The sequence below is a fragment of the Danio aesculapii genome, chromosome 6 (assembly GCF_903798145.1).
Source record: "Danio aesculapii chromosome 6, fDanAes4.1, whole genome shotgun sequence".
NCBI classification, from domain to species: Eukaryota; Metazoa; Chordata; class Actinopteri; order Cypriniformes; family Danionidae; genus Danio; species Danio aesculapii.
The window spans coordinates 4,584,247-4,599,049 of record NC_079440.1 but is presented as its reverse complement, the minus strand read 5'-3'; the positions used below and the strand labels follow the sequence as shown (position 1 = coordinate 4,599,049).

Genomic DNA, 14,803 nt, shown 5'->3' with positions numbered 1-14,803 from the left:
TGTGTAGCGCTTCTACAATGTAGATTGTGTCAAAGCAGCTTTACATAAAAGGTCATAGTAAATTGGAGCAGTGTAGTTTAGTTTTTAAAGTTTAAGTTTAGTTGAGCTCAGTTCAGTGTGGTTTAATAATCACTACTGAGAGTCCAAACACTGAAGAGCAAATCCAACGATGAGCAGCTCTACAGATCCCGAACCATGCCAGCAAGTGACGACAGCGGCGAGAAAGAAAAAAAAAACTTCACCATTTGGCGAAAGTGAAGAAGAAAAAAAAAAACCTCTGGTGGACAAAACTTCCATTAGGTTTTCACATTAAATAACCATTGAGACTACATAGTGTTATTGTTGCTCATAAATTTTACATTTAGTTTCTAACCTCAGTTGAAGGTGAGCATTTTGATGTGGAAATGCTGGTTATTAAAGGAATTTTAAAACACAGATCTTGTTTAAGATTTTTTTGTTTGTTTTTTTGACATGCATGAACCACAACTCAGCTGTAAGGCACTTGTTGAATGATTCAACATGAAGTTACTCTTATCTCATGTAGGAGGCGGGACACTTTTGTCTTTTTTTCATGACAGAAATGTCAAAACAAAAAGTCAGTCAGTGGCTATGAAATCAGTTTTTTTGTACTCCATGTGTTTCTCAACCACGTTCCTGGAGGCCCACCTGCACTGCAAGTTTTGTCTGTCACACCCATTACAGGTCTTTTAGTCTCTGCTAATGAGCTGATGACCTGAATCAGGTGTGTTTTGTTAAGGATGTCGTGAATGTGCAGAGCTGGTGGTCATCCAGGAACGTGGTTGAGAAACACTGATCTACACTGTAAAAAATGCAGGGTTAACACAATTCATTCATCTCGTCCCAACAGGAATCCATTGACATAACAAATTTAAGTGATTAGAACATAAAACAATTAAGTTGTACCCAAAAAATGCAAGAATTGGGTTGTTTTAACTCATTGTAAATAAGTAGTAATTTTTTTTTTAAATGTAGGAATTCTACATTGGCGACATGGTGGCTCAGAGGTTAGCACTGTTGCCTCACACCAAGAAGGTCGCTGGTTCGAGTCCCGGAAGGGCCAGTTGTCATTTCTGTGTGTGAGTTTTCTCTAGTTGCTCCGGTTTCCCCCACAGTCCAAAGACATGCGCTATAGGTGAATTGGAGGAACTAAAAATTGGCTGTAGTGTATGTGTGTGTGTGTGAGAATGTGGGAGCGTATGGTTGTTTCCCAGTGCTGGGTGGCAGCTGAAAAGGCATCCGCTGTGTTAAACTTATGCTGGAATAGTTGGTGGTTCATTCCACTGTGGCAACCGGTGTTAATCAGGGACTAAGCCAAAGGAAAATGGATGAATGAATGATTAATTCCTTCATGTTTTCCAGACACAAATCAACAGTGTGAAACCCAGCATTATTTACAGTGTATGACTTTTTATTTTGCTTCACATTACCTTACAGCGAAATTGAAAAGCATATTTTACTGTTATTTACACTCGAGTGTTACCGTCTCTCTGTTGAATAGGATTAGAAGTCAACGTTCATATAGCAGCATGGTGACTCAGCAAGATAAATGCTAAACAGCAGATTTTCTTCTAACGGACTTCTTAATGCTACTCATACAGATGCACATTTAGGCCCTTCACAGTCTTTAATAGATGCACAGACAAGGGTGAGAAAGAGACAACTTCATCACAGGCCACCCTAATAGCTCGTAAATAAGTCTGGTCTGCATGAAAGTGATGAATGCAAAAAGTGTTTGTGTCGTTTGGCTCATTGCTTTCCTGTCTGTTAGTTCTGATTTCTCATTTGCCTCTTTTGCAAGTAATTTACACCTGCCTGTTTTGATAAATGGCTGAATTTGGAGCCATTTCAGACAAAAACGAAAAAAACATTGTGATCGTGACAATTAAATATAAACAATCATTTTGATATTTCCATTTGACCATGTATGCACAAAGTCAGATCAAAAATTGTGTCTGTTAACAATTTATTGTAGAATCTATAGTAACTTACTGCCAGCAGTTCGCTAGTAACTTACTGTAAATCAATTACAGCAGATATACTGTATCTACATTTACAGCACCATATATCTTGCTGCACATGTATATGTATGTACAGTATTGTATATCTTTTTCACAAAGCAACTTTAAATTACAGTAACATACTGTACACAGTAAAATTCAGTTCAGTTCACCAGTAACTTACTGTAAATAAATTACAGCAAAAATACTGTATTTACATTTACAGCACCATATATCTTGCTGTAAATGTATATGCATTTACAGTATTGTATGTCTTTATTTTCATATAGCAACTTTAAAATACAGTAACATACCGCATAACTGTTCCACAGTAAAATTCAGTTCAGTTCACCAGTAACTTACTGTAAGTTACAGCAAAAATACCGTATTTACATTTACAACACCATTTACCTTGCTTTTTACATCTTTACTGTAAAAATATACAGTAATTTTCACAATGCAACTTTAAAATACAGTAACATACCACATAGCTGTCCTACAGTAAAATTCAGTTCATATTACAGTTCAGTTCACCAGTAACCTACAAAAATACTGCATTTACATTTACCCCATTTTAACCTTGCTGTATCTATATTTACAGCATTGTATTTCTTTACTGTAAAATGTACAGTAATTTTTTTAATGCAACTTTAAAATACAGTAACATACTGCATAACTACCCTACAGTAAAATCTGTGCATATTACAATTCAGTTAGCCAGTAACTTACTGTAAATAAATTACAGCAAAAGTACTGTTTTTACATTTACAGTACCATTTACCTTGCTGTACATGTATATGCATTTACAGTATTGTATATCTTTACTGTAAGATAAACATTTCATTTTCAAAATGCTACTTTAAAATACAGTAAAAAACAGCATAACTGTCCTACAGTAAAATTCAGTGCATATTACAGTTCAGTTAGCCAGTAACTTGCTGTAAATCAATTACAGCAGAAATACTGTATTTACATTTACAGTACCGTTTATTTTACTGTATATGTATTTACAGTACTGCATATGCTTACTGTAAATTATACTGTAATTTTTACAATGCAACTTTAAAATGCAGCAACACACTGCATAACTGTCCTACAGTAAAATACAGTTCGTACTACAGTTAAATACTGTGTCATTTACCAAAATTGTTAACAGTTTGAATATGAACATTTCGAGTTCCCTCGAAACACAATTTATTTTGTGACCTGGCTGTTTGATTAGTATTTGGCTCATTTATGGATATGTACCCAGGTCTATATTTATGGGCACAGCAAAATAAGTAACTGGAGGTACGTCTGCTCAAAGTCTTTGTTTTTGCAAATCCACCAGAGGCCAGTGTGTAGGCTTTTATCCTCTTCTCGCATAAATCCACCAAAGGGTGCAATATACACTCCAGCCGACCAGGCCAGCTTGCTGTCGACTGACCCAACCATCCCATCTCTAAACCCAAAGAATAGTGTTTTCAGAAGCAATCTAGAAAAAGAAAAGCCGTCACGGCCGCGTGATTCCACTACATTTTCAGCCTGTTGTTTATTTAGTTATTTTTTAGCTTTTGTTTTACTTTGTTTCTGGAACAATTCTTCACCAGGCTCAAACCCCTTCATTGTGGTCAACTCAGCTCCGTGTCCCACGTCTATTGGTGTATGCGGTGAGCTACTGGGTAAACTGGTAACACTGGAAAAGCTGACCGTACGGAGGCAAACGGTCAGCTGGTAGTAGGGCTCGGCGATTAATAGAAAAATTATCTAAATTGACATTCAGAATCTAATATCAATTAAAAGGCTGTGGCTGATTGATACTTATGCGGCCAATTTGCAGCCACATCTGAGCTCTGGTCAAGTAGGACGATGGACTCATTCTTGAGCCTTACTTTGCACTACATTGACGACGATTGGTCGCCAGAGAGACCTTGAAACGGCAAATAAAACTTGTCAGTGAACTACGAGGGCAAAAAATAAATAAATAAAATAATCATGCATTAATCGTAATAGAGTTATAATGTTAAATTAATTGAGATTTTGATTTTAGGCCAAATCGCCCAGCAAAAAAAAAAGAAGCCGTCGGAGGCGTCGCATCACCCCCATATCATTCATTTTAAAGACAAAATGCAAGCATACGTACCTTTCGCTACATAATTCGCACTCTCCAGAAATGTGGACAGGGGTACGTATCCACAATGAGCCTGTGTTGTATTTTTCCTACTAAGGAAGTCAATGGTCACAGGTTTCCAACATTTTTCAAAATATCTTCTTTTGTGTTAAAATATCTTCTTTGTCTTCGACAGACGAAAGAATTGCAAACAAGGAACAAGCAAAGGGAGTGTATATATATTGACAGAATTTCAATTTAGAATTTTACATATTACATAAACAATAACCGTATATATCTATAACTACATGGTACACAAACCAAGCTTTACTTTGAAAGCTAATGAAAAATAAATCAGTAGCCTTTGCTCATTCCAAAAGATATATTAGGTGCTATATATTTTGGGTGGAACTTGCTAACTAATCACCGGGCTTTAATGAAACACTTAAATTCATCTAAACAGGTCTATTTGTCCAGACACGCCAACTAAATACACATTACAACCCCTTCAGGCATGGGGATTAAAAACAGAGCAAACTCTTGTTAAACGTTTTCCAGTAAAAATGATACAGAACAAAAAACCCTGATTTCCCCACAGATTCCAGTGTGAAAGCTTAGTACTCACAGCTCACCGTTGTCCAGCAATACAGAGCTGTTTTTTATATCTCATTCGCTTTGTTTACTGTGAATTTTTGTTATGATGTATTGTAGCTTTGGCCTCCAAACAGCTTGCCAAACTGTCTGTATGTTTAGTATTATTCTAAGATATGAGAACTGCAAGGGATATGTCACTGTCTTTCCTTTCACCTGAATGAATAGCTGGAAATTTCTGTTTTTCACACATGAATAGTGTGTGTCTTAAATCTTAAGCCTTGCTTGTGGAGCTTTAAGAAATATAATGAGTAGTCACAGCCGTCGACACTCAAATAGTGTTTTTATACTGTGAATCCAGCATGTTGCAATGCAGAATTTTAAAGAGCCCCTATTTTGCATTATAAAAGGTCATATTAGGGTTTTAGGGGTCTCCAACAACATGCTGATATGCGTGCAAGGTCAAAAAACACTTTCATTGTCTTATAATTATCCCAGCAACTCCCATATGATTTATTCAGTGATTCATTTGTTCCCAAACCCCTCCTTTGAGCGAGGCTAATCTGTGGAGATTGGTCCGATGACCCAGTCTGTTGTGATTGGTCGACTGCGTTCATCGCAAGACAGAGAGAAACGCCTAGCACGGTTATGAAGTAGCACACAGAGTATGTGAGAGCCCTATGCAGGAATGCAATAAAGCAATGCAGTTTAACACTAGCATATTACTCTACTCTTAAACCTAACCACAAGTAATAACAATGACACACATTCAGTATTAATCCACACAGTGGCACTATTTTGCAAACTGACCGCACCACACGTGTGTTGAACAGCTGACGGTGGCCATTGCAAAGACAAACGGCAGAGAATCGCGAGCTCAGAAACGCATTTAAATCGGTAAAAGAAGAAGCACACATCACATTTTTAACGTGGTTTTGGATGCAATATGTGAAGATTTAAATCCCATAAAGATTTAACCTGAGAGATACAGTACAATCAAGCACTGACCTTTAATAGATAAGTGATTACAAGCCGTGTAAAGCGAATACAAGTTACAACACACAATTAAATACGTAATTTGCACTCTACAAAAATCAAGGCAACAATTTTAAGCACACTTACATGTTCTGATGTGGAAGAAGGTGAAACTGGTCCATATGAACAGTTACTGACAATGTCCTTGTCAAAGTCTGATAAAGTCCCATACATAATAGTCTCTGCTCTGCTCCTTCCTTTAATACACTTATTTCACACGGCCGCCATTTTAAAACACGAAAGCGACGCTGCGGTGGGAAGAAACCCGGAAGTATAGGATCAGCATTGTAAACATTGCAGCAACCTGCTGTACTACAAACCTCCAGCTGTTGCTGCGATTTCAAAATGCAGAAATGGTGTAAACATCACTTTAATATCATTCAGTTCTGTTTAATTTAAACAATTAAAAGCATATTAGGCATCAAACAACATTACAATCTCTTTCACGCCTAAGTGTCCTCCTAGGCTTCAGTTCATGGCAGCAGGTAAACACTGTGGGGACGCTTCCCAGCTTTAGCCTATGTAACCCAGTAAGCGATAAAACACTGCAGTCTTCTGTAGCACATCCTCGTGTTGTCTGTAATAGTGTTGTCTTGGTACTGAATTTTTAAAACCGACCAATTCCGCTAACATTTAAGCACCACTGAGTGCGCTCATAAACACAGCTGATTAGCCATAGTGTTCAACAGTGATCAACAGAAATGACTGTGATTGGCCGTGAAGGTCATCAAGTTCGAGTGCAAACACAGATACCCGAACATTGGAACGTTTTAAAGCCGATTCATCAGCGGATCGCTCGTCTGTGGTTGCACTCGGTAAACATCGGTGAAGTGCAGTGAACTGATGACCTTCACGGCCAATCACAATCATTTCTGTTGACCATGTGAACCCAATGGCAAATCAGTGGTGTTTAAGAACGCCATCAACAGTGCCTTAAATGTTAACGGGGAATGGACTTTTTTTTTTTTTTTCAGTACAGAAATTTTGTATCATGACAAGTCTAATATAGTGAAAGAATCAGTTCATTAACTTGAATTTGATGAACGGCATCTAAAATATGTGTTTGGGTAAGAACCTGTAGGATAAGGATAACTGTACTTATCCAGAGCAAGCAAAAGTGCTGCCAAAATCACTCTGGACCCCTCACACCCAGCACACTGCCTCATTGAACTTTTACCTTCTGGTCGACGCTACAGAGCACTGCGCACCAGAACAGCCTGACACAGAAACAGTTTCTTCCCTCAGGCAATCCATCTCATGAACACTTGATGATAATAATTGTGGAACCAACATCACTACTGCTATACGTTTTTATACACATATACACTTATTTAACAACACACTTTACATGCCAATTTGCACATAACAGCTGCTCATATAACGTTGTATATAGTAATATAGCTGTACATACACTTGTCAATTTGTATATTTGCATTCACTACTTGTATATATTTATTATCTGTTTTTTGTCTTGTCTCTGTAATGCTGTTGCACTGTAGAAGCTCCGTTTCGAAAACAAATTCCTCGTATGTGTGAACATACCTGGCAATAAAGCTCTTTCTGATTCTGATTCTGAAAACATTAGCTAACTAGTGCCATTTTCTTTAACTTAGCTAAAAAAACGAAGTCTGATATCCCTTTTTATTTTCACTATTCATTCAGAACGGACCTTTGAATCACTCAGTATCAGGCAGTGAAAGTATAAATTTGTGTCGATTTCTCTTTGCTGATAAGATATACAGACAGGTACACAACATTCCTGTGTGACTCATGCGATACTTCCAGGTTTCTTCCCACCGCTACCTCAAATTCGCTGTTTAAAATGACGGCCGCGTGAAATCAGTCTATAGCAAGGGAAGGCGAATCCCGGGTTGCAGAGAAGGTTATTGTATCAATCATCAGAAAAATGACAGGAACAAACACAGCACTAGCTTGGCTATACTGTGGTATTGTTGTGAAAATTAACTTTACCCTTTTATTCTATACAGGCAAATCTCCATCTGTCAGTGATCGTCATCTTCCTGTCATGATCAGTCCTGCAATCCACTGCACTCAGATAGTGTCTGAAGGGAAAGGCGCGTACCGTATTGACATCGATGCGTTCAGGCAAAACATCCGAACCCAACATGATTCATTTATTCGACTCTGAGTCAACTATTTCGTTAAAGAATCAATAGTTTTAAACACAGTTCTTCAGATTTAACCCTCAGCTAGATGTTTGTATTCACTTAGAGCTGTGCTGCACTCTGCATGGAAGCTCATTTTCAAAAACCCATAATAGGGGCTCTTTAAGAAAAGATAAAAATTGTTGTACTTAATGAAAAGGGGTGTGCTCAAAACCTCAGATATTTGGTCATTTGAATTCATTGAATGAATCAAATATTTTTTTATTTACTTCATATTTCAGACTTTGGGGTTTTGGGTTAGAATCAGGCTCACAAAAAATGCCTGTGGCTACATTTCTGCAAAGTTTACATTACATTGATTTTTGCACATTTCACAGCTGTTTTAGGGTTAAAGGTTAAGGGAGTCTTGCTAAAAAGTGTGATTATTTTACTTTAAAACATATAAATGCATCCTTTTATTACGTTTAATGTTTGAATGCTTCACCAGGTGAGTTACCGAGCAAGTTTATAACATTGAAAAAAGCTGTGTAGTGTATATTGAGAGAGATATATTCATTCATTCATTTTCCTTCGGCTTAGTCCCTTTATTCATCAGGGGTCACCACAGCGGAATGAACCAATACTTATCCAGCATATGTTTTACACAGCGAATGCCCTTCCAGCTGCAACCCAGTACTAGAAAATATCCATACACACCCATACACTATGGCCAATTTAGTTTTTATTCAATTCACCTACAGTGCATGTCTTTGAACTGTAGGGGAAACCAGAGCACCGGGGAAAATTCCACACAGAAACGCCAACTGACCCAGCCGGGACTCGAACCAGTGACCTTGCTGTGAGGCAACAGTGCTAACCACTGAGCCAATGTGATGCCCGAGAGAGATATAGAACACACAATATCTATAGGAGGTGAACAATTCTACTTCTAGAAGAAATGAGCTACATCACATTTGCCTGTATGTCCCTATAATAGCATGTCTGAAGACCTTGATTAGCTGGTTCAGGCTTGTTTAATTATGATTGGACTTAAACCCTTGCCCTCCAGGAACTGGTTTAAACACCCATGATAAAATAGTTTTCACTCCCAAATAATCCTATTTTGTGTGGAAAAAGGGGAAGAAATGATGTTGTTGGTGTTTAACTGCCTCTAGTGTTCATTTCAGCTGCAGTAAATTGTGTGAGCAGGTTTGTTTTTGGAAAAAAAAGGTTGGTTAGAGGCACATATTTTCCAATAATTAAAATAATTACAGTTTGGATGTGATTGTGATCCTCTCCTCATGTACATTAAACTGTTTATTTGCATGCACCCAAATCATCATAATCTGACTGATGGCTCAATCAGACTGAAAAGCCTTCATGTAAACACCTTCATTGATCTGAATGACAGTTCAATCAGAATGAAAGGGGTGAGGAGTGATGTGGTGTATATGCTTACAGTACATTACATTAGATTCACATCATACAATCAAGCATATGTTGATTTCCATTATACATATGTGTTATACAGGCGGCACAGTGGTTAGCACTGTCGCCTCACAGCAAGAAGGTTGCTGGTTTGAGTCCCGGCTGGGTCAGTTGGCATTTCTGTGTGGAGTCTGCATGTTCTTCCCATGTTGGTGTGGGTTTCCTCCGGGTGCTCTGGTTTCCCCCACAGTCCAAACACATGCGCTATAGGGGAACTGAATTAACTAAATTGCCCATAGTGTATATGTGTGTGTGAATGTGAGAGTGTATGGGTGTTTCCCAATACTGGGTTGCAGCTGGAAGAGCATCCGCTGCGTAAAAATATGCTGGAATAATTGTCGATTCATTACGCTGTGGTGACTTATTTTACATTAAAACTTAATAATAAAATAAAGTGTTTTTAATTCTGTTCAATTTGTTTCTTTCTAAAAAAAACACTACAAAAAAGTACCGATAAGAGAACCGTTAAAGTACCGAATCGATAAATGGTATCGATAAAAGTAGTAATACTGTTAAAACCTTAACGATACCCATCCCTACCTACAACTGGCGCAGCTGGTACTCGAACCAGTGACCTTCTTGCTGTGAGGTGACAGTGCTAATCACTGAGCCACCATGCTGCCATTTACAGTTCATATAAAACATGTTCAAAACAAGAAAAAACTGTATTCCTTCATGACTCAGCCATATCTAATAGCTCAAATGATCAAATTACAGCTTCACTTATATGCTTGGCATTGTGAAACAGACAGTATATGAATGGCTCGTACATTAGAGCCTAATTTGCTTGTTGCAGATTGCAGTGTTCTGCTTGTTTTGAAGCAGCTTGTGACTATTGTGCCTGTCTATAAGTCTTGCTGATTGAGTCTGGCCCTTGATCTATGCTGAGATGAAACAAAAGGACTGCCTTTCAGATTCTGGTCGAACAACAAACAAAAGCAAGGGTAATTGAAAACCCTGGTCGCTCTGTTATAGTGCACTGGCAGGAATGAAATGGTAGAATCAGATTGGTCAATCTACACGTTTTACGATGCGCTAAGGATCTTCTAGTCCTTTCATCATGAGCAGTTAGCTAAGTTTACAAGGGTTAAACCCCAAAATTATCCTTGTATCACTTACAATTTTCAATCTGCACAAAGACTGACTTCACAGTATGTCATCCAGGTCATATTTCAGACAGCTTTGTTACTAGAAAGATTGACGTTCAGTGCACTCGCCATTACTGCGAGGTGGTTTGCTCTGCTGCATCACCCTGTCATGGAGTGGAGAAACCGTGGTACATCATAAAATAAAGATGGGGAGAAAAGTACCTCTCTCCACATATGTTTACACTCCCACTCATTACTGAAATTACACATCATTTATCAGCATGGAGAGGCTGAATGAGCATGGGCAGGGCTGCTAAAAGAGTGCGCAAGTGAGAAATGCTTTCTGGATAGAGTAGAAGAGCTGCTCTCCAACATCTAATAAAGCCGAATCTGTGTTTTCTCTTACTGTTGAAAGCCTCCACATCTCAACCCAGAGCTGGAGATCATCACGCCAGAGGTTCAAAACGGATACAGATGTCCAGGCCTGCTGCATATCAATGACAATCCCTCCTACTGGCCGATTCATTGAATTGAAACTGCAAACGTGACTGAGCAAAGCTGCGATTCTCTGAGACATTTTCTCAAGAAAGCATGGGGTGTGATTTGTAGTAAATATCTTCCTTAAGGCCAGAAGGCACTCTTGTAGAAACCCACGAATCTGTTCTAATACACATGAAGAAATAAATGAGTGTAAAAATGGAAGTCAGAGCCAGCTCCAAATGGGCTGGTCAGCTTCAAGTGGGTGGGATTTGATCTCCAATTGGGATGTACAAACCTCCTGGAGTTTCGTTTAATGTCTTGTACAAGACACAGAGTCCAACCTGTTTTGTTTTGAAAATGTCTACTTGGGCTGCACAATACAGTGCAAACTGGAAAGTATTCATAGCACTTTTTCCACATATTTTTAGGTTACAGCCTTATTCCAAAATGGATTCAATTCATTTATATCTTCAACATTCTACACACAATACCCCATAATTAAAATGTGAAAAAAGATTTTTTGAAATTGCCTGACATTTGCATGGAATTGCTCATATATATATATATATATTCTGTGAGAAAAGTCTCACAGAAGGATTTATTTCAAACACTCAACTGTATTTATGACGAGTTAGGAGTAAAAACATTTATTATATGTTGTCACTTTATATGCAGCTTTTAATACAGCTGTAGCTCATTGAAAAGCAACACAAACAGTGTCGTTATCACAGAACGATTATCTCGATGTAATTATTGACCACTTAAACAAAGTTCGATTTGAATTTTAGTTTTAAATTTAAATCAGAGAACTACAATTATGTAGTAAACTCTACTCCATCTGAACACAAGTGCTGGAGGTTTATTAGAACCGGTGTTCTGTTGATTTGTCCTACCTTGTCCGATTGTTCTACCTCCCATTCAAAAAGTAGGTAGCACATTTTGATGACCAATATGCTGTCAGAATTTGCTACCAGTGCTAATTTGAATGTAGAGTAGTGTGATATGAAGCTGTAATATCGCCCTAACCTACCTAATCCCTAACCCCAACCTCAGTGTTGGTAGCATAATCTGATAGGTAGGATAAAGTGTCAAGACGCCGGTTTTACTGACAAAATGTGTGAAATTCACCTCGATTAAATGCCATAGTCTGAACTCATAATGAATGGAAATCCTACATTCAAGAGACAAATCTTCAATAAAAACCCTTATTTAATCACAACCAAGACTAGACAAGTAGAAGAGACCCTAAAAAGAGAGTTAAGCCATTTTTGTGGACACTATAAAATATTGAATGCGCTACAAGTCATTTTAATTCGCAATCACTTCAGACTAAATTTGATACAACATCAAAAGCAATTTTTGGAATCAATCTGTTGAAATCAGCTTGCAACAACTGTACAGTTTCATATGCAATTACGACAACAGCCTTTTCATTTAGCAGTAAAAGTCAGATTTCAAATGGACAACTGCATAACGTTGAGTTCTTGTTTTTTAAGGATATAAATATGTGCACAATATTATGATTTAATGCCAAACCTTAAGTCAAAAACAACAGAGAAATCATTCGTAGATTGGGGGGTGCATTGGGGGATAACCTATCTTTTTTAATGGCATAAATATGTGTACAATATTACTATTTTAAGCCAAACCTTAAAGCCAAAAACACAGGAGGAAACATCCGTACATCAAACAATAAATAAATAAATAAATAAATAAAAGCTTTGGGAAGGATTATTTCTGCAATTATGTCATGAATATGTCCCTCTCTAACTATTTACCAAAATAAATCTGCATCCTTCTATTTATAGCTTGGGCTATCTATTATAGATATGCAAATGTCCATGTACATGAAATGCATATCAACAGTGCACTGCTTTACTGCGTATTTAAAATGAGGAGGGAGATTACACTTGTATGAATTACACTACACAGGCAATTATAAATGCACGCACTGCAGACCCTCCATCCAATTTCTTTTCAACCAAAACGGGGTGTTAACTAGTTTAGCGCATGCATATGATAATAATTAGTTGTCTTGTCATATTTTGATGTGGTAACCTCTCCAGTGTACTTACGCACGCGTGTTGTGTAGTCTCTCGCCGAGCAGAATGTGGTTGTGATATGCATTTCCTTGCAATTATCAGCCCACCGAAAGAAGTACGAGCAGCATCAGAAATACTCAGAAAGCTGTCTCTCTTTGAGGTGAAAACGCTGTCATGAACTGAAGATGTGTTTAGAGACGGAGAGATGGAGCGCGCGGACCTGCCCATGACTCAGTGCTGCTGCAGCCTTCGGATTTCCTCCAGCTTCTCTCATCCAGACTACCAAACTGACAGCTCATCACATAACCAACAAGCCATGGCAACATTTCACACTACCGTCTCCATGCTACACATTTTATACTTTCAAATAATTATTGACTATAATATCAGTGCGAACTGTACAATCAATGAGAACAATCACACAATTACACGTACTTATGCGTGCAGTATTGTGAAGCTTCATTAGACTAGGCTATACGTATTATAATAGCTCACAATTCAACGTCTCCAAAGTCATCTAAACATATTTGTTATTACATATATCGAAATGTTAAAGTTATAAATCTGACAAGTGCCAGCAAGTGCTGTCGATGAGACGTGCTTATTTAACAAGTGATAATCTACACATATCGAAATGTTAATGTCAAATATTAAGCTAATATCATCTCTGAATTAAAACAGCAAAATTAATAATGAACAAAAAGCTGAGGTGGGTTCAGTGAGACAGGTCGAACAATAACTGCTTTCCCCAAATACATCAAAATAACATCACAACACATCTGAACGCTGAAACAAGGCTCAACTTACCCTTCAGTGCCTCAATGCTTAGTGTCGTTATTATATTTTCTCCTGTCGTTGGCATCAGCTGAGACTATTTTCTCCTTAGAAGTGAAACAGGATTAAATCCTCCTCAGTTCAGAAAGCCCCTGACTCAAATTCCGATTCTTCTTCTTCACAGACACCTTGCGCGTGCACGGAGAAGAAAATTCAAGTATAACATATCCTCCAAGAACGTGTCGTGCCTGTAAAAGCTCCGTTTTCAGAAAATATCAAGAGTATTTTGAGGACCGGCTGTCATAGTGGAGCTGTCTCCCGCTCGCGCACTGTGCGGACAGGTTTCGCGCGCCCCTCACGAGCTCTGGATTTTTTTTGCGCTCAGTCCGTCGCGCGCGCGCGCACTGACGCGCTTCATTCTCCACACCGGACACCGGAAGCGTCCTGTATACGTGTGTGGGTGTATTTCATGTTATCGTGCGCTGTTTTCTAGGGCATCCCGAGAAACTGTGTCATCATTGCCACCTGGAAAAGAGAGCCATGTCAAGACAAACTGCTTTGTGCGCCGTGTTTGCTGCTGGTATGTCCTCGTTTTCATAAAAAAGATCGACTCCCTACAAGTTCCTCGGTGTTTGCTATTCGTGACACATACAGCTTTATGTTTTGGCTTGTGTTGGGATTCAGTGGCAGAAATATGGAAAAGCAATAGACAGATTATGTTATGTTGCTTAGGTATATGTTGTGCCTCCGAATTTCTCAAAACATTCAATGACGTCACAGTCATTGACTCACAATGGCAGTCACCTGTCGCCACCTACTGGTGTATAGTTTTTTTGTTTTGTTTTTTGTACAGGCATTTGTACACAATACATTTGATCTAGAACATTCATATTGTTTAAAAACCGAAAACAAGATTATTTTACTTACCCCACTGCTAGATTATTTAGCTTGTTTTAAAGAAAAACTCTCACTCACTTTCGACTTAGGACTTAGTCACTGATATATCAGGGGTCGCCACAGCAGAATGAACTGCCTCTGGCATGTTTTTTTAATGTGGCGAATGCCCTTCCAGTCCCAAAAAACTCTCTTCCTT

At 38.3% G+C, this 14,803-nt stretch overlaps 1 protein-coding gene across 1 annotated transcript in view; it reads right to left on the bottom strand.

Annotated features, from left to right (window-relative positions):
• The window catches only part of ptprfa (protein tyrosine phosphatase receptor type Fa), a 444,470-nt gene extending 430,420 nt beyond the window's left edge, over positions 1-14,050 (bottom strand). Inside the window, exon 1 of the mRNA XM_056459356.1 lies at positions 13,744-14,050. The gene's annotated coding sequence lies outside the window, so the exon portion shown is untranslated. The remainder of the gene's footprint in view (positions 1-13,743) is intronic.
• Between the last annotated feature and the right edge of the window lie 753 nt (positions 14,051-14,803).